The sequence below is a fragment of the Loxodonta africana genome, chromosome 26 (genome assembly GCF_030014295.1).
Source record: "Loxodonta africana isolate mLoxAfr1 chromosome 26, mLoxAfr1.hap2, whole genome shotgun sequence".
NCBI classification, from domain to species: domain Eukaryota; kingdom Metazoa; phylum Chordata; class Mammalia; order Proboscidea; family Elephantidae; genus Loxodonta; species Loxodonta africana.
This window is the reverse complement of record NC_087367.1, coordinates 26,929,111-26,947,894: the sequence shown is the minus strand read 5'-3', so window position 1 is coordinate 26,947,894 and position 18,784 is coordinate 26,929,111. Positions and strand designations below refer to the sequence as shown.

The following is an 18,784-nucleotide window of genomic DNA, read 5'->3' as shown; positions in this document are numbered from 1 at the left end:
ATGAGTTCCGGGCTGGGGGAGATTGGCGCCTCCACCCGCAGGCTTGCGGGGGACGCCGCGGGGCGGGCTGGGCAGCAGGGGCAGCCCCAGTGTGGAGAGAAGGCCTCCAGGCAAAGGGGAGGACGCAAGGTCCCCAGGCGCCAGCCGCGGTGCCAGGCACTCGTCTGGGATCAGAGATCCCAGTTAACTCCTCCACGCAAACATTTTGGCTGGCTTTGGTGGCGGTGGGCAAGTGGATATTATCAGCTCCATTTTACAGTAGAAGAAACTGTAAGTTAACACCCCGGGGTCCTGCCGCTGGTAAGTGGCGACGCCAGAGTGCAATTCAAATCCAGGCCAGTAAACCTCAAAGCACCCCTTTCCAACACTACTGGCTCTCTCTCATGCCTACAAAGCTGGAAATGAAGAGGCCTGGGGACATAATTTCCCTTCAGTCTGTTTCCACTCATCCTTCCAGGGACTGATTACCCGATATGCAAGGTAAGCACATGTTTAGGATGTCAACAAAACAGGGGCACCAGGTGTCCAAAGCAAAGACCCGTAGATGCCAAGCGACAGGACATACGGAAAAGCGAGCGCAGCAGTGGAAGGGAACCAGCAGGGCGCCAGCTCCAGGGCATGAGACTGTGCCAGTCAGTTCACACAGCGTCATGAGGGAGCCGCACACGTGGCAAGGCTGTTTAAATTATGAGGTTTCGTTTTGTTTTTGTTTTTGTTCCACTTAAACACCTTCTTGACATCTTTCTTTCAGAAGCAGTTGGGTTTTTTCCTACTGTTCAGTTACCCTATACATTCTTTGTCACCTCTACTCACTGATGGGCGATTCTTAAAACATATTTAGGCGATGATGGAGTATTAAAATGTCTTTCTAATACGCATTGGGAAGCACATGCTGTAGCAACAGGTACAATCTTGGAATCGTACATTTATATTCTAGACGCTTTAGAAAATATTGCTGAAGACTAGACACAAAAAGGAGCTACCAAAAGAGAAGCTGAAACATTGCTAACAAAATGCAAACCCAGGCATACTGCCTTGTATTGCGCTTCTCAGATATAGCATTTTTTTTTTTTTTTTACAAATTAAAAGTTCGTAGCAACACAGCATTGAGCAAGTCTGTCGCCACCATTTTTCCAATAGCACGTGCTCACTTTGCATCTCTGTGTCACATTTTGGTAATTCTTGCAATATTTCAAACTTCTTCATTATTTTATATCTGTTATGATGGTCTTTGATGTTACTATTGTAATTGTTTTGGGGTGCTACCATCTGTACCCATATAAGATGGCGAACTTAATGGATAAATGTTGTGTGCTCTCAACCAGCCATTACCCATCTCTCCCTCTCCTCAGGCCTTCCTATTCCCTAAGACTTGACAATATTGAAATTAGGCCAATTAATAACCCTACAGTGGCCTCTAAGTGTTCAAGCGAAAGGAAGATTCAGATGTCTCTCACTTTAAATCAAAAGCTAGAAATGATCAAGCTTAGTGAGGAAGGCATGTTGAAAGCTGAGATAGGCCAAAAACTAGGCCTCTTGCACCAAACAGTCAAGTTACGAATGCAAAGGAAAAGTTCTTGAAGGAGATTAAAAGTGCTACTCCAATATCCAGACACCTCGAGGGACTAAGTTGCTGGGGCTGGGGCTGGAGACCATGGTCTCGGGGGACATCTAGGTCAATCGGTATAACACAGTTCATAAAGAAAATGTTCTACATCCTACTTTGGTGAGTAGCGTCTGGGTCTTAAAAGCTTGTGAGCAGTAATCTATTGGTCCTATCCCATCCAGAGCAAAGGAAAATGAAAAAAAAACAAAAAACAAAGACACAAGGAAAATATTAACCCAAAGGATGAAAGGACCACATGAACCAAAATCTCCACCAGCCTGAGCCCAGAAGAACTAGATGGTGCCCAGCTACCACCAGCAACCACTCTGACAGGGATCACAACAGAGAGTTCCGGACACAGTGGAGAGAAAAGTGTGGAACAAAATTCAAACCCATGAAAAAAGACCAGACTTACTGGTCTGACAGACACTGGAGGAGCCTCCAAGACTACGGCCCCTGGACACTCTGTTAACTCAGAACTGAGACAACTCCTGAAGCCCACTTTTCAGACAAAGATTAAACCAAAAACCAAACTTGTTGCCATTGAGTCGATTCTGACTCATAGCGACCCTGTAGGACAGAGTAGAACTACCCCATACGGTTTCCAAGGAGCACCTGGTGGATTCGAACTGCTGACCTTTTTTTGGTAAGCAGCTGTAGCTCTTAGATTAGACAGGCCTATAAAACAAACAATAACATATGTAAGGAACGTGCTTCTTAGTTCAATCAGATACCTGAGACCAAATGGGCAACACCAGTCCAAAAGCAAGATGAGAAGGCAGAAAGGGACAAGAAAACCGGACAAATAACACAAGGAACCTGAGGTGGAAAGGGGGAAAGTGTTGTCACTTGTGACAAAACATCAGAATGTCACAAAACAATATATGTATACATTTTTGAATAAGGACCTGAAATGAGCTGTAAACTTTCACCTAAAGCATACACACACACACACACACAAAAACTCTCTAAAGCTAAAAAAGAAAATAACCGCCCCCCCCCCCCCCCCAAAAAAAGTGCTACTCCAGTGAACACATGAAGGCGAAACAGCCTTATTGCTGATATGGAGAAAGTTTTAGTGGTCTGGATAGAAGAGCAAACCAGCCACAAAATTCCCTTAAGCCAAAGCCCAATCCAGAGCAAGGCCCTAACTCTCTTCAATTCTATGGAGGCTGAGAGAGGTGAGGAAGCTGCAGAAGAAAAGTCTGAAGCTAGCAGAGGTTGGTTCATGGGTTTAAGGAAAGAAGCCATTTCCATAACATAAAAGTGCAAGGTGAAGCAGCAAAGACTGTTGAAGAAGCTGCAGCAAGTTATCCAGAAGACCTAGCTAAGATAATTGATGAAGGCGGCTACACTAAACAACAGATTTTCAGTGTCGACATAGCAGCCTTGTATTGGAAGAAGATGCCGTATAGGACTTCCACAGCTAGAGAGGAGAAGCCAACGCTTGGCTTCAGAGCATAAAAGGACAGGCTGACTTTTTTGTTAGGGGCTAAAGCAGCTGGTGACTTTAAGTTGAAGCCAATGTTCTTTTACCATTCTGAAAATCCTAGGGCCCTTAAGAATTATGCTAAGTCTACTCTGCCTGTGCTCTATAAATGGAACAACAAAGCCTGGATGACAGCACATCTGTTTACAACATGGTTTACTAATATTTTAAGTCCACTGTTGAGACCTACTGCTCAGAAAAAAAGATTCGTTTTGAAATATTACTGCTCATTGACAATGCACCTGGTCACCCAAGAGCTCTGATGAATATGTACAAGGAGATTAATGTTATTTTCATGTCTGCTAACGAAACATCCATTCTGCAGCCTATGGATCAAAGAGTAATTTTGACATTCAGGTCTTATTACTTAAGAAATGTATTTCATAAGGCTGTATAGCTGCTCTAGATAGTGATTCCTAAGATGGATCTGGGCAAAGTAAATTGAAAACCTTCTGGAAAGGATTCTCCATTCTAGATGCCATTAAGAACATTCATGATTCATGGAAGGAGATCAAAATATCAACATTAACAGGAGTTTGGAAGAAGTTGATTCCAACCCCTGGATGACTTTGAGGGGTTCAAGACTTCAGTGGAGGAAGTAAGTAACTACAGATGTGGTGGGTATAGCAAGAGAACTAGAATGAGAAATGGAACCTGAAGATGTGACTGAATTGCTGTAATCTCATAAAACTTTAGTGGTTGCGGAGCTGTTTCTTATGGATAAGCAAAGAAAGTGATTTCTGAAGATGGAATCTGCTACTGGTGTAGATGCTGTGACCATTGTTGAAATGAAAACAAAGGATTTAGACTGTTACATAGACTTAGTAAAGCAGCAGGGTTTGAGAGGGTTGTCTTCAGTTTTGAAAGTTCTACTGTTGCAAAACTGTTGTGGCTCCTATAGGACAGAGTAAAACTGCTCCATAGGGTTTCCAGGGAGTGGCTATTGGATTCGAACTGCTGACCTTTTGGTTAGCAGCCAAGCTCTTAACTACTGCACCACCAGGGATCCTAATAGACTAAAAAGAAAAAAAAGACTACAGTATAAACATAACTCTTATTTTTATTGTGATTTAGGTGGAAGTTTACAGCTCAAGTTAATTTCTTATACAAAAATTTATACACATATTGTTATGTGACATTAGTTGCAATCCCTATAATGTGACAGCACACTCCCCCTTTCTACCCCAGCTTTCTTGTGTCCATTCAACCAGTTTCTGTCCCTTCCTGCTTTTTCATCCTGCCTCCCCCCATTTGGTTTCGTGTATGATTGAACCAAGAAGTACACTCTTCATGAGTATTATTTTATGTTTTATAACCTAGTCTAATCTTTATCTGAAGAGTGGGCTTTGGGAATTTTTTTTTAATTTCACTTTTTTTTTTTATTGTACTTTAGATGAAGGTTTACAGAACAAACTAGCTTCTCTTTAAACAGTTAGTACACACATTGTTTTATGACATTGGTTAACAACCCCATGACATGTCAACACTCTCCCTTCTCAAACTCGGGTTCCCTATTACCAGTTTTCCTGTCCCCTCTTGCCTTCTAGTCCTTGCCCCAGGGCTGGTGTGCCCATTTAGTCTCGTTTTGTTTTGTGGGCCTGTCTAATCTTTGGCTGAAGGGTGAACCTCAAGAGTGACTTTATTACTGAGCTAAAAGGGTGCCTGGGGGCCTTACTCTCAGGGTTTCTCCAGTCTCTGTCAGACTGGAGAAGTCTGGTCTTATTTTGTGAATTAGAATTTTGTCCTGCACTTTTCTCCAGCTCTGTCTGGAACCCTCTATTGTGATCCTTGTCAGAGCAGTCAGTAGTGGTAGCCAGGCACCATCTAGTTGTCCTGGACTCAATCTGGTGGAGGCTGTGGTAGTTGTGGTCCATTAGTCCTTTGGACTGATCTTTCCCTTGTGTCTTTAGTTTTCTTCATTATTCCTTGCTCCGGAAGGGGTGAGACCAATGGAGTATTTTGGATGGCCACTCACAGGCTTTTAAGACCCCAGACGGTACTCATCAAAGTAGAACGTAGAACATTTTCTTTATAAACTATGTCATGCCAATTGAGCTAGGCGTTTTCCGAGACCATGGTCCCCACAGCCCTCAGTCCAGTAATTCGGTCCCTCGGGGAGTTTGGATGTGTTTATGGAGCTTCCATGACCTTGCCTTGTACAATTTGTGTTGGCTTCCCCAGTATAGTGTACTGCCTTACCCTTCACCAAAGTTACCACCTGTCTATTTAGTGCTTTTCCATCTCTGCCCCTCCCCTCCCTTGTAACCATCAAAGATTCCGTCTTTTTGTGTGTAAACCTTTTCATGAGTTTTTATAAATATAACTCTTATATGTACTGGTAAACCAAAAAATTCATGTGACTTGCTTTATTGTGATATTCACTTTATTGAGGTGTTCTGAAACTGAACCCACAATATCTCTGAGGTATCCCTGTATGTATTTATGTTGGTTATGTGCGATAAGGGGGGCCCTGGTGGCACAGTGGTTAAGAGCCCAGACTGCTAACCAAAAAGTGGGCAGTTCGAATCCACCAATCACTCCTTGGAAACCCTATGGGGCAGTTCTACTCTGTCCTATAGGGTTGCTATGAGTCAGAATCAACTTGATGGCAACAGGTTTGGGTTTTTTTTCGTTTTTGATGTGGAATGATATATTGCAGCATTTTCAATGGACAATTCAAGCTCTCCAAAATTCAGAAGTAAATTTAAAGATGTGCATAGATATCTACCAGTCATTAATAGGGTATTTACATAATTTAAGAGAAGCTTTTGAATAATTTGAAAACATAACAAAACAAATACTGCCAAATACTGATTATCAAGCAGTTCACCATTGCAGAAGCATTAGAAAGAAACGAGTAAATGATGGAAGTGCTCCGAGAGTACTGAGTGCCAGTGATCAGTTTTGTATAACCCCATACTATGCCATCATTGACACACTTGAATCTGCATGAAAAGAAGGGCAAAAGTGTATGAAGTTCTTTCAAATAAATTTTCTTTCTTAAACAATGTGGATATTATACCAGATGAAGAATACATGAAAGCATCCGTGAAATTAGTGCAGGCTTATCCCAGTGACTTAAATACAAACCTTTGCAAAGAAATGCAGCAAATTCATTCCTAAATGAGAACTGCATGTTTGCAGATTCAGGAAAGACAAATTTTACTCCTGTAGGCATCTATGGGAAACCGTGGTGGTGTAGTGGTTAAGTGTTACGGCTGCTAACCAAAGGGTCAGCAGTTCAGATCCACCAGGCGCTCCTTGGGAACTCTATGGGGCAGTTCTACTCTGTCCTGTAGGGTCACTGTGAATCAGAATCGACTCGACGGCACTGGCTTTGGTTTTTGGTTGGTTAAGCATCATGATTCCATAATAGATGATAAAATTCAATGCATATTTCTCAATGTTGAAGTTGCTTTGTGCATATTCCTAACTTTCATGATCACAAACTACGCAACAGAACGCACGTTTTTGTCCCTAACAAGACTCATAAACCCTCAGTGTACAACAATGATTCAATAAAGACTTAATTATCCTTATCTTGTATGGTAGTAGATATTGTTTGGCAGCTTAATTATGACAAAATCACTGAAGAAATTGTAAGAGCAAAGAATAGAAAAGGAATATTTTTAATTATACCATGTTACAGATGAAAGATCTACCTAAAAAATAAAATATAGTAATTTGTTGTAATATTTGTTTTCTGATCATTAAATTTTCTTTTACGACATCTTTTCATTTGTTCATTTATAATTGCAACATTTAGTATGAAACAGGCATCAAAATTGAAGTACGAGCCATTTAAAGCAAAATTGGTGAAAGTCAGTTTTCTGTTGTGTGGGAGCAACAGAATTTTACGCTGATTGTTGAAACAAGTAAGTTGGCTCATTTTCTTTGATGTAGGATATGTGGAATGTTCTGTTTGTAGAGAATGAGGTATTGTTACTGGTTGGAAACCCCAGGTTCTTAGTCGTCTGACTCGTATTGGCCAATAAATGAGAGACTGAGGTGGGAGAACAAAAAGGCACCTTGATTTCATTGTACAAGGAAATGGAGTCACTTCGTGCTTATTGCTGCCAAACCTGCTCGCTAAGGGAGGGTAAGCGGGTTACTTTTAAAGCGGTTTACAAGTAGGAGTTTATACAAGTTACGTCAGCAACATTCTTAATAGTACTACCCAGGTGCAATGGAGTTTACATATAACCTCCAAACAAAAGCAAGATTTGAATGCAAAGCTGAGGTGGGGGGAGCCCAGCAAAGGAAAAGATTTTGCAATACAACACTGCAGGGAAGGAAGCCAGGTAAAGAGTACGGCACTGTGTGGGTTCGGTCTCAGTATGTAGTAAAAATCTTAGTAACCCGCATTCACTAAAAAACTTTATAACCCAGTTCATGTCATTCCGCTATAATGGCATACACTCACTTTTGCGTTCAATCACTAATATTATAGTCTCATTTAAAAAGAATTTACATTGCTCTTTGAGGAAGACATGGTCGTTGCTGCAGGGCTATCTCGCTTATCCTCTCCTGACTCACCGCTGTTCGCTCTCAAGGAGGAACAAGTGGGTCAGGAAGCCGCACCACAGCCACGGCTTTTATGGACACCAGAAAGACACCCGAGGAACCAGAGGTGGCCATTCACCAGATTAGAATTACCCTAACCAGCTTCAATGTAAAATCCCTGGAGAAGGTGTGTGCTGACTTGATTAGAGGCTCAAAGGAGAAGAACCTCAAAGTGAAGGGACCGGTTAGGATGCCTACCAAAGACTCTGAGAATCACTACAAGGAAAACTCCTTGTGATGAAGGCTCTAAGACCTGGAATCATTTCCAGATGAGAACCCACAAGCGACTCATCAGCTTGATCGGTCCTTCTGAGACTGTTGAGCAGATCACTTCCATCAGTATTGAGTCTGGGGTAGAGGCTGAAGTCACCAGATTGTTGCTGTTGTTAGGTGCCATCGAGTCAGTTCTGACTCATAGCAACCCTATGTACCACAGAACAAAACACTGCCCGGTCCTGCACCATTCTTAAAATTGTTATGCTTGAGCCCATTGTTGCATCTGAGGCAGGCAAGAGATCAGAACGGCTGAATTAAATAGCCTCCGACACAGTATTCTTGGAATCTAAACCTAATTACAGACCACCATATAACTTTTGCTGCTGGTACCCGAGAACTACTTGTGATTAACAAACTGGGTGCTTAGACAAGATAAGGGGCTACACTTCAAGGCCTTGTGTGCTTGACCACCTACAAATTACTGAGAATACTCCTGAATTGTTTTTCAAGGCCCCACCACGTGCAGAGCGTGTGCAGTAAAGATCAACGTGGCCTACGAATGACCTTCTACCTGAGACAAACATGAGCAGGGACCCCTCGCCGGGACTTGAACCAAGGTCCAGAGGCATCATGCATGCACGACATCTCAGGATAAGTCCTCTTCGACATGCCAGCAGCCTTTGTGACAGACTCCATCTTAGTTCCAGCAACCTCTGCGAGAAAATCCATCTTGAATTCTAACTGCGTGCACATTTGATTTTCAGAATCCCTCCCCTTCTCCTGGAAATCTCCACCCATTTAATGAATAAAGATAATGCCTTTTTCCCACCTAAAAACTTAAATAAACCCTAGGAAACCCTTTGTTCAGGGAGAGACTGGAGGCTAGTGTAGGTGGAAGCCCCTCTCCGTGTCTCCCTCACAAGCCTTTACTCTCTGTCACCAATAAACCTTTGTTCGTGTGGAACCTCTGAGCCTCTCCTGGTCATTCTTGGTCAGTGGAAAGCAAGCACGTAGGCAGGGCTCAGTCCCAAGCGGGGAAGCCTTGCCCTATAACACAGCCACTGTGTTGATCCATCTTGTTGAGGATCTTCCTCTTTTCTGCTGACCCTGTGCTTTACCAAGCATGATGTCCTTCTCCAGGGACTGATCCCTCCTGACAACATGTCCAAAGTCTTGCCATCCTCGCTTCTAAGGAGCATTTTGGTTGTACTTCTTCTAAGACAGATTTGTTCATCCTGAAGTCACCATGGCAGATGCTTAAATCAACTATTTTAATAAATTTATTTTGAGTTGGTAAAAAATAAAAAGAATTTACATCATGGATAGCTAAGACACACACACACATATATATAGATGCATATTTATAACTCACATATCCCGTTCGAATGTGCGAGTCAGCAGAGGAGGGGGCACCACAGATACCACAGATTATTAGTGTTTAGGGCCCTTACATGCCTTAATCCGGCCTTGCACCCATCCATTCATTCAACAAATTTGCCAGCCACTATACTAAGTCCTGGAAGGACCTCTGGTGGGCGCTGGGTTGCTACCCTAAAGGTTGGTAGTTTGAACCCACCAGCCACTCTGCAGGGAGAAAAGACCTGGCAATCTGCACCCATAAAGATTACAACCTAGGAAACCGTATGGGGCAGTTCTAATTTGTCATACAGAATGGGTATGAGTAAGAATCAACTCGACAGCACACAGCAACAATGATACCAATTTGCAGTGAGTCCAACAGTGAAATTTACTAGGAAAATTCTATCTCAGTGTTTCATACTTGTAAGAAATCCTACTAACTTGATGGACACACTTCCAGCAATGAGTGGCTCATTGGCACAGTGATTCAGGAGTGCTGAGGATTTACCTTGTGTCATACACGGTTTCACTCATGTATTCTCAGGACAATACTGTGAGGTATGTGCCAGTAATGCCCACATTTATCGGATGAGAAATCTGAAGTCTGAGGCACAGAGAAGTTAAGTAGCACAGCTAGTAAACAGTGGAGCTAGGAGTACTGTCATCTATAGGTGGTTCCAAGATGGGCCTCAAGTATACATTAAATATTGTGCATTGGCCCGAGGTGTCCATTCCCACCTCCTGTCTACATTCTCCTGTGTTACAGGTTATCAAATGCTAAAAACTACATTTTCCTTGTAGCTCAGGTCCTGGACATGATCAAAGTCCCTCTCATGTGAAGGACTGGTAGGAGATTTGGAAGGCAAATGGGAGCAGAGCCATCATTCTGTGGCATTTCTAGGTGACCAAAAACCTCAGTGGTGGATGTTTGTAAGGAGTCCATTTACCAGCTCTCAGGGTGTGGGGAGTGGCTGTGGCAGCAGTGGTAGTAGCAGCGTGACAACATGTTTTCTGACTTTTTGAAGCCCCTGGACTGCCCAAAAGAGCTTAAAGAAAGAAAATGACAACCTCAAATATGGTCAGAAGACACAGAGCTTTTATGACTGCCCCAGAAGAACCTCTTATTGCTTGTATCCTCAAGGCTGAAGTTACAAAAATCAGGTGGAGCCTACTGCTGCAGGTTGCAGAACTATAAACTTAATTTGCAGCTTCACTAGGTCCCTTGTGTGAACATCGAGGGGCTTCACTGGGAAATAATGGGACCCCGAGAATTCGAATGGATTTGAATGCATCCAAGCACCCCTGCCCTCCCAAATTCTACTGAGCCAAATGCAATACTTCCACCATTGTCTGATAAGGCTGGTGCAGCCAGGCTTGAAGGCCCTGAAGCAGTCACCTTGCAAGAAGATGCTGATTCTCCAAATGCCCCATCCCTATTTCATGCCTCCACTCCTAGAACTAGAATCAGGTCCTAGCATTTCCCCAAGAGGATAAGATGTGATCCAGAGGAGATAAGATTTCGCTATTTATCAGCAGAAACCTGGGAAATATAAATGGGAATGGTTCTAAAGGTGCCACAGTGAAGGCAACATAATTTAGATTATGCACTCAATCTGCTAGCTCCAGCAGCTTGGAGTAGCTCTAACGGTATGCTCAGGTGGTTGACTATAACCTGGGCTCAGTTATAGCCCACATGAAATGAAATTGTAACTCCAAGTAATGCACATGAAGAAATAAAAAATACTTAGGCAGCCAGGAATACTGGAGTAGATTAATCATGTGCAGCCTATTCACTCAGTCCTTACTCATGTTCCCCAAGAAGATCCAAAGGACCCTCCTTCACCAGGCATCGAGAAACATTGCGGAAGAGAGTATCAGCATCCTTGAAAAGCTCTGCAGTGGCTGCCCCCTGTTGGTGAGTGATGTCGATGGGAGATGCTGCCATTGAAAAGGGTCACTGGTGTCAGTTGGGGATTATAGATCCCAGAATGTTAAAAAAAAAAAATAGAGGACACTTAAACCCCCAAAGAAAAGGGCTGCAGGGTTAGAACAGTAATCGGAAAGGTTTGATCACCAGAAATCTTTAGTGGTGGCAAACTGATCCTTGAATTCTTAGATCTGAAATAGATGGGCAGCTCATAAGTGTATTCAGTGGCATCACTAGGGGATATGGGAGTGTGGGCCGCATCCCCTCACACTGTCAGAGAGAGTGACACCAAAAAGACCCCAGGGTCCAAGGGCACTGTAGGGGAGGGGCCTCCAAGGCAGTGGCATCACTAGGGTTAGTGTCATCCACCACCCAGTGCAGTAACTCATCACCACCATCCCCATTGCAGACTAGTTACTAGGTCTGGTGTAACCTAGCTCACCTACCAGTCACGGTGCTGGCGGCTGGGTCACGGCACCCGCCATGGCCAATGGGAGAAGAGAGGAGCTGTTGGGAGCTGCAGGGAGCGGGGCCAGGAAGAGTGGGGCCACGTGGCCCAGAGATTAGTCTTGCATGGGGGCTGGCCAGGCCAGGCCACTGTGGGGGAGAGTTTGCCGGCCTGCCCCACCCATGGAGAGGTGACACCATGAATTACCGCACTGGGTGACACCAACCCTAGTGAACCATTGATCATGTTGATGAACAGGTTTCTAAGACCATATGGCACTTTACTCCTGCTGTGTCAACCTTTGTCTCTGAACTCACTGAGTTCACTGTGACGAGATGATTGATAAAGAAAAATTTGAGCATGGCACAATACACTGGCATTAACTTGAAGTGAATTGATGTATGATGTATTATAACGGTCCCTCTCAGAGTTGTTCCTGAAGGACAATATGGGAAAGAAAATCCTCCCGGTGGGCAGAACTTTAAGCAGTACATTTAGTGTGGTGGTTGTTGTTAGGTGCCATTGAGTCAGTTCTGACTCAGTGATCCTACCTACAACAGAACGAAACACTGCCCAGTCCTGCACCATCCTCGTAATCACTGTTATGCTTGAGCCCATTGTTGCAGCCACTATGTCAGCTCATCTATTTGGGGGCCTTCCTCTTTTTCCCTGACCATCACTTTAGCAAGCATCATGTCCTTCTCCAGGGACTGATCCCTCCTGATAACTTGTCCAAAATATGTGAGACGAAGTCTCGCCATCTTTGTTTCTAAGGAGCGTAAACTTCTTCCAAGACAGATTTGTTCATTCTTTTGGCAGTTCGTGGTATATTCAATATTCTTCACCAACATCATAATTCAAAGGCATTGATTCTTCTTTGGTCTTCCTTATTCATTGTCCATCTTTCACATGTATATGAGGGTGATGATGAAAACACCATGGCTTAAGTCAGGCACACCTTAGTCTTCAAGGTGACGTCTTTGCTTTTTAACACTTTAAAGAGGTCTTTTGGAGCAGATTTGCCTAAAGCAATGTGTCTTTATTTCCTGACTGCTGCTTCCATGGGTGTTGATTGTGGATCCAAGTAAGAAGAAATCCTTGACAACCTCAATCTTTTTTCCGTTCATCATGATGTTGCTTACTGGTCCAAATGTGAGGATTTTTGTTTTCTTTATGTTGAGGTGTAAACTGTACTGAAGTCTGTAGTCTTTGATCTTCATCAGTAAGTGCTTCAAATCCTCTTCACTTTCAGCAAGCAAATTTGTGTCATCTTCATATCGCAAGTTGTTGATGAGTCTTTGTCCAATCCTGACACCATGTTCTTCTTCATAGTCCAGCTTCTCGGATTATTTGCTCAGCATACAGATTGAATAAGTATGGTGAAAAGATACAACCCTGACACACACCTTTCCTGACTTTAAACCATACAGTATCCCTTTGTTCTGTTCCAACAACTGCCTCGTCATCTATGTACAGGTTCCTCATAAGCACAATTAAGTGTTCTGGGATTCCCATTCTATGATTTGTTATGATCCACATAGTCAAATGCCTTTGCATAGTCAATAAAACACAGTCAAACAACTATCTGGTATTCTCTGCTTTCATCTTGGATTCATCTGACATCAGCGATGAGACCCCTCATTCTATGTCCTCTTCCAAATCTAGCTTGAATTTCTGGCAATTCCCTGTTGATGTACTGCTGCAACAGCTTTTGAATGATCTTCAGCAAAATTTTACTTGCGTGTGATATTAATGATATTGTTCAATAATTTCTGCATTCGTTTGGATCACCTTTCTTTGGAATAGGCGTAAGTTTGGATCTCTTCCAGTCAGTTGGCCAGGTAGCTGTCTTCCAAATTTCTTGGTATAGACAAGTGAGTGCTTCTAGCGCCTCAACCATTTATTGAAATATCTCCGTTGGTATTCTGTCAATTCCTGGAGCCTTGTTTTTTGCCAGTACCTCTGTGCAGCTTGGACTTCTTCTTCCTCAGTATCATCGGTTCTTGATCATATGCTACCTCCTGAAATGGTTGAACAAGAACCAATTCTTTTTGGTACAGTGAGTCTGTGTATTCCTTCCATTTTCTTTTGGTGCTTCCTGCGTCGTTCAGTATTTTACCCATAGGATTCTTCAATATTTCAACTTGAGGCTTGAGTTTTTTTCTTCAGTTCTTTCAGCTTGAGAAATGCCAAGCACGTTCTTCCCTTCTGATTTTCTAATATTTAGTAGTCACTTGAAAAAGAGGATGCCAGAAGCTTGTACAGATCCAGGGACTAAGAATTTAATTGGATTTTCAATGATTTGGAAGGAAGAAGATTGGAGGGTTCGTCATAAGGAGGTCTGGGGAAAAGGATGTGGTGAACCACTCAGAATGGACACAAAGTGTGAGCATATTGAGTTTCCTTAAGAATGCTCACTGAAGGTATTCACTTCTGAGGAGGCTTTTGAGAAGTATGTGGGCAAGAAGACTTCTGCTGTGGATGTCAAAAATGAATAAAGAGGTTATGGCAACAGCAATGGTGGACATGGGTGAGTTCATCAACATGGACTTCTCCTCAAGGCTGATCTGGCTGCTGAGCACCCAACATGCCAACAGCAGAGACCAACACTGAGTCCCCAGTGTACAGCAGCATACTCCCAGGGACATCAGTTAGCCACTCAGTGGCAGACCACTTACATGGGAATCCTTCCATCATGGAAAGGGTAGAGATTTATCTATCCTCTTTAGAGTAAACACTTATTCCAGACATGGATTTGCTTTTATTTCCTGCAATGCTTCTGCCAGCGCCATCATTGTTGGACGTTCTGAATGCCTTGTGGACCATCACAGTACCCCTCACTGAGTAGCTTGTTTTACAGAAAAAGAAGTGAGACAGTGGACTGTCTATCTTAGGATTCAATGCTTTTAGCATGAACCACATCATGTCTTAAGAAACAGTGGGATGGAGTATTGAAGTATTAGTTACAGCCTTATGTGGGAGACATGGAAGTTGGAGGTTGGAGTATTGTACTTCAAGGTACAATACATGCTGTAAACTAGGGTGGGGTTTCTCTCATGGCCAGAACACATAGACCAGGAAAAAAAGAGTAGATGTGGAGTGTTGTCTCTCACGTTAGAACTAATAACCCACTTGCAAAATGTGTACTTCCTGCTCTCATGACCTTGGGCTCTGCTTCTACCAGGGACACAATGGTTCCTTGAAGAGAGGATCAAAGTTGCTTCTGGCCATTGCAGATTCTTCATGCCATTGAGCCATCAGGAAAATAAGGACATTACTGAATTGGTTGGAGTGATTAATATTAATTACCAAGGGAATATAATGTTGCAGGTATGCAATGGAGTCAGGGAAAAGCCTGGAACCTAGAGGTTCCCCTGGGATTTCCCCTAGTAATTTACAAGTTCAATGATAAATGTTAATGGAAGTGTGCAGCTGTCCAACACAGGTAGGACTGCTAAGGTCTCAGAGCCTTCAGAATTGAAGGTTTGTATCACTCCACCAGCTGGGGAGCTCTCTGAGGGCAAGAGGAACATGGAAGAAAGAAGTTATAAACACCAGCAATGGTTTTTTTTATGGTCTCACCATCAGTTGTAGAACAAAGGGCCGTAGAAACTATGCATGTTTCCTTCTTTGCTGTACATACTAATGAATTTTTTTTTATTGTATCTTCCTTTCTTTTTATATTAGATTTGTTGTTGGTGGTAAATTTTATAAAATAATCTTTAGGTTAAAAAAAAAAAAACCAGTGCCGTCAAATCTTTAGGTTAGAGTGTCTTAAAGTGGGATTGTGACTGAAGTAGAAGAGAAGGATCACATAGGAATAAGCATAAAGATTTAGCGGAAGAGGATAACCATGATTACATTTGAAGAAGGGACAGTTGCATTAGGTGGGAGCATATCATTGTTGCTTGCCTGAAAGATCATTGGCAGGAGTGGGCTGTACTAGATATTGTTAGCTCTTATTTAGCTTCTATTCCCACCCCCTTCTGTATCTCCTCATTCCCTGGATTATAATGTATGAACGTTCCAAACCATGATTTCTAAATTTCTGTAGATCTAACATTCTGCACATAATTTGCTAATGACGAGCACTAGTGCAAGATTTGGAAGACGGAAGGGAGGATAAGGCAATCCTTCTGAGGCAGGACAAGCTGGCAAAGCAAGCTCCCATGCTCAGGGACGTTTGCAGGAGTTGGACTCCGATTCCCTTTGTCAATTCTCCCAGGGTGTGGGAAATCCATGGAGGGGGCAGTTGTGGAAGCAGTGGCAGTGGTAGATCCTGAACTTTGGGTAGTGTGTACAGTGGGAGCCTCCTGATTTCCATTCTTCCAGTCCTTCTAACAATTGGAGCCCTGGTGGTGCGGTGGTTAAGAATTGGGCTGCTAACCAAAAGATCAGCAGTTTGAATCCACCAGCTGCTCCTTGGAAACCCTGTGGGGCAGTTCTATACTGTCCTAAAGGGTCGCTATGAGCTGGAATCCACTCAACAGAAATGAGTTTGTTTGTTTTTAATGTCTTACTAAATCTTTCTGATTGGCATACTTATGGTGGTTTTTTTTCCTGTGTTGTTGTTAGCTGCCGTTGAGCCCATTCTGATTCATGGTGACCCCACGCATTACAGAATAAAACTACACAGGATTCTCTTGGCTGTAATCTTAACAGAAGCAGATTGCCAGACCTTTTCTTCCATGCTACTCCTGGGTGAGTTGGCGTTCAAGTGCAAATCATATGCACCCCCTAGAGACCTTGTTTCCTGTACTGAACTCTAAATCAAGGAGAAAACTCCCTGAAAATGGAGCCTACACTGAGGGAGTAGAATTGAGAAGTGGAGATTAAGAATCACATCCTTGTTGAGCCCTGGATAAAGCCTCACCTGAAGCTAGACCCACCCTGGGCTCTTCAGTTAAAAGGGCCCCCCTCCTTTTCCCTATATGCCAATTTGAGTTTGATTTTCTGTTTATTATATCAAAAGCACCCTAACCTATCTGATAACTTAAAAAACACTTTTTGGGAAAATTTTTTTCATTCATTTATTTATTTGGTAAATATTTATTGAGTGTCTACTGTGTGCAGCATTTCGCTGGAAATACCAATACCAAACCAAACCTGTTGCTGTCAAGTCTATTCCGACTCAGAGCAACCCTAAAGGACAGAGTAGAACTACTCCATTGGGTTTCCAAGGAGCAGCTGGTGGATTAGAACTGCTGACCTTTTGGTTAGCAAGCAAGCTCTTAACCACTGTGCCATGATGAGCAAAAATGACACAGTATCAAATTTTTGCCTAGAAATGAATTCCTAAAGGAAGGGAAGCAATCGCTGTTTTGGAGAATGGGCAGGTAGGTAGGTAGGTGGACAGAGTGAACAGAAGCATCTTTGAGAGCTTCTGTTAATTTTCCAAGATGGCCTTGCTTAATGTGTAACCAATATGGTTAGTGACCTATAGTGCATCCGATAGGCCTGTTTATCCAGTTTAACATTCATAAATGTACAGTGGTGATGTAGATATAAGAATCTTGTGTGTATTAAGTATCATTTCCTTTTTATTAGCAGGTGAAAAGCAATCACTGTTGTTCCTGTGTTGGGAAGTCGTTGAGTGGTGCGCATTTATTTTGTACCATATCCCTAGTGGCTCTATCTCTCAAATGTTGCTATTGAATTCATTTGTTTAGCTCAGTTCTGAAATCTTTATCAATAGTCCACACATGCTATCATCAAGTAACTTATATGTTATATGGTGGGTAGACCTTAAGCAAGTCACTTAACTCCTCGGATTCTCAGTTCATTCATTGGTTTGTTCATTTACCAAGGATTTGTTTAGTGATTCCTATGGGCCAAGCACCAGCTATCTGATGGAAAGTTGAAGAATAAAACATTTCCTTCCCTCTAAGATTGAGCTGTGGTAGCGCAGTGACTAAGAGCTTGGCTTCCAACCAAAAGGTTGGCAGTTCGAATTCACCAGCTGCTCCTCAGAAACCCCATGGGGTAGTTCTATTCTTTCTTACAGGGTCACTACGAATTGGAATTGACTTGACAGCAATGGGTTTGGTTTGATTTTGGTTGGCCCTTAAGATGCTCGGTTTCCTCATTCCTATGATGGGAGGAGAGTATGAATTACTAACGAAGTTTCTTCCAGGTGTGACTTTCTTTAATATGACGTTAACTAATTTCACCACAACAAGACATACGCCACCAGCATGTGGAATCTCACTTTAAGGGCAAAGGTAAAACACACCTAAGTCACAACATTTTTGAAATTGCCTTAAAATTGTTGACCTTCTCTCCATTTTATTTATTTTTTAATTACAAAATATTTCAAACACACAGAAAAATGTAGAGGATACTATAATGAACACTTGCATGCTACCACCCAGCTTTGTTCTTCTGCAGTAACATATTATTGGTACTTTTCAGCAACATCTGACATGGTAGACCACCCTTCCCTCTCAGAAATACTTCCATCACTTGGCTTCCAGGACACCACTGTATCCACTGGCTGCTACCTCTTAGTCTTCTTTGCTCGCCCTTCTGCTCCTGCCTGCCCTGTTAATGCTCGAGGGCCACAGGGCTCCATCCTTGGACTCCTTTTCTTCTCTAGTTACACAATTTTGTTTATCTCACCCAGCTTCATGGATTTAAATACTATTGTTGTTGTTGTTAGTTGCATCCAGTTGGCTCAGACTCATGGAGACCTCATGTACAATAGAGCAAAATGTGGCCTGGTCCTATATCATCTTTATGATCGTTGGTATGTTTGTGTCCATTGTCGAAGCCACTGTGAGTTTTGAGTGCCTTCCAACTTAGGAGCTCAACTTCCAGCACTATCTCTGACAATATTCTGTTGTGATCCATGGAGTGTTCAATTGACTAATTTCAGAAGTAGATCACCAAGCCTTTCTTCCTAGTCTGTTTTAGTCTGGAAGCTCCCCTGAAACCTATCTCCTGTGAGTGACCCTGTTGGTATTTGAAATACTGGTGGTATAGCTTCTGGCATCATAGCAACATGCAAGCCACCGCAAAGCAAAAACATGACAAGCAGGTGGTAGAAATATTATTCACATGCTGAGAACTCCCAAATTTATATCTCCAGCGAGGATCACGCTACTAAACTCCAGATTCATATATTTAACTCTCTTTTCAGCATTTCTACTTCTATGGCTGTTATGAATTGAATTGTGT

The 18,784-nt window shown here is 42.7% G+C and overlaps 1 pseudogene; it reads left to right on the top strand.

Annotated features, from left to right (window-relative positions):
- On the top strand, positions 1-9,378 carry LOC100666196 (uncharacterized; annotated as a pseudogene).
- Positions 9,379-18,784: the final 9,406 nt, after the last annotated feature.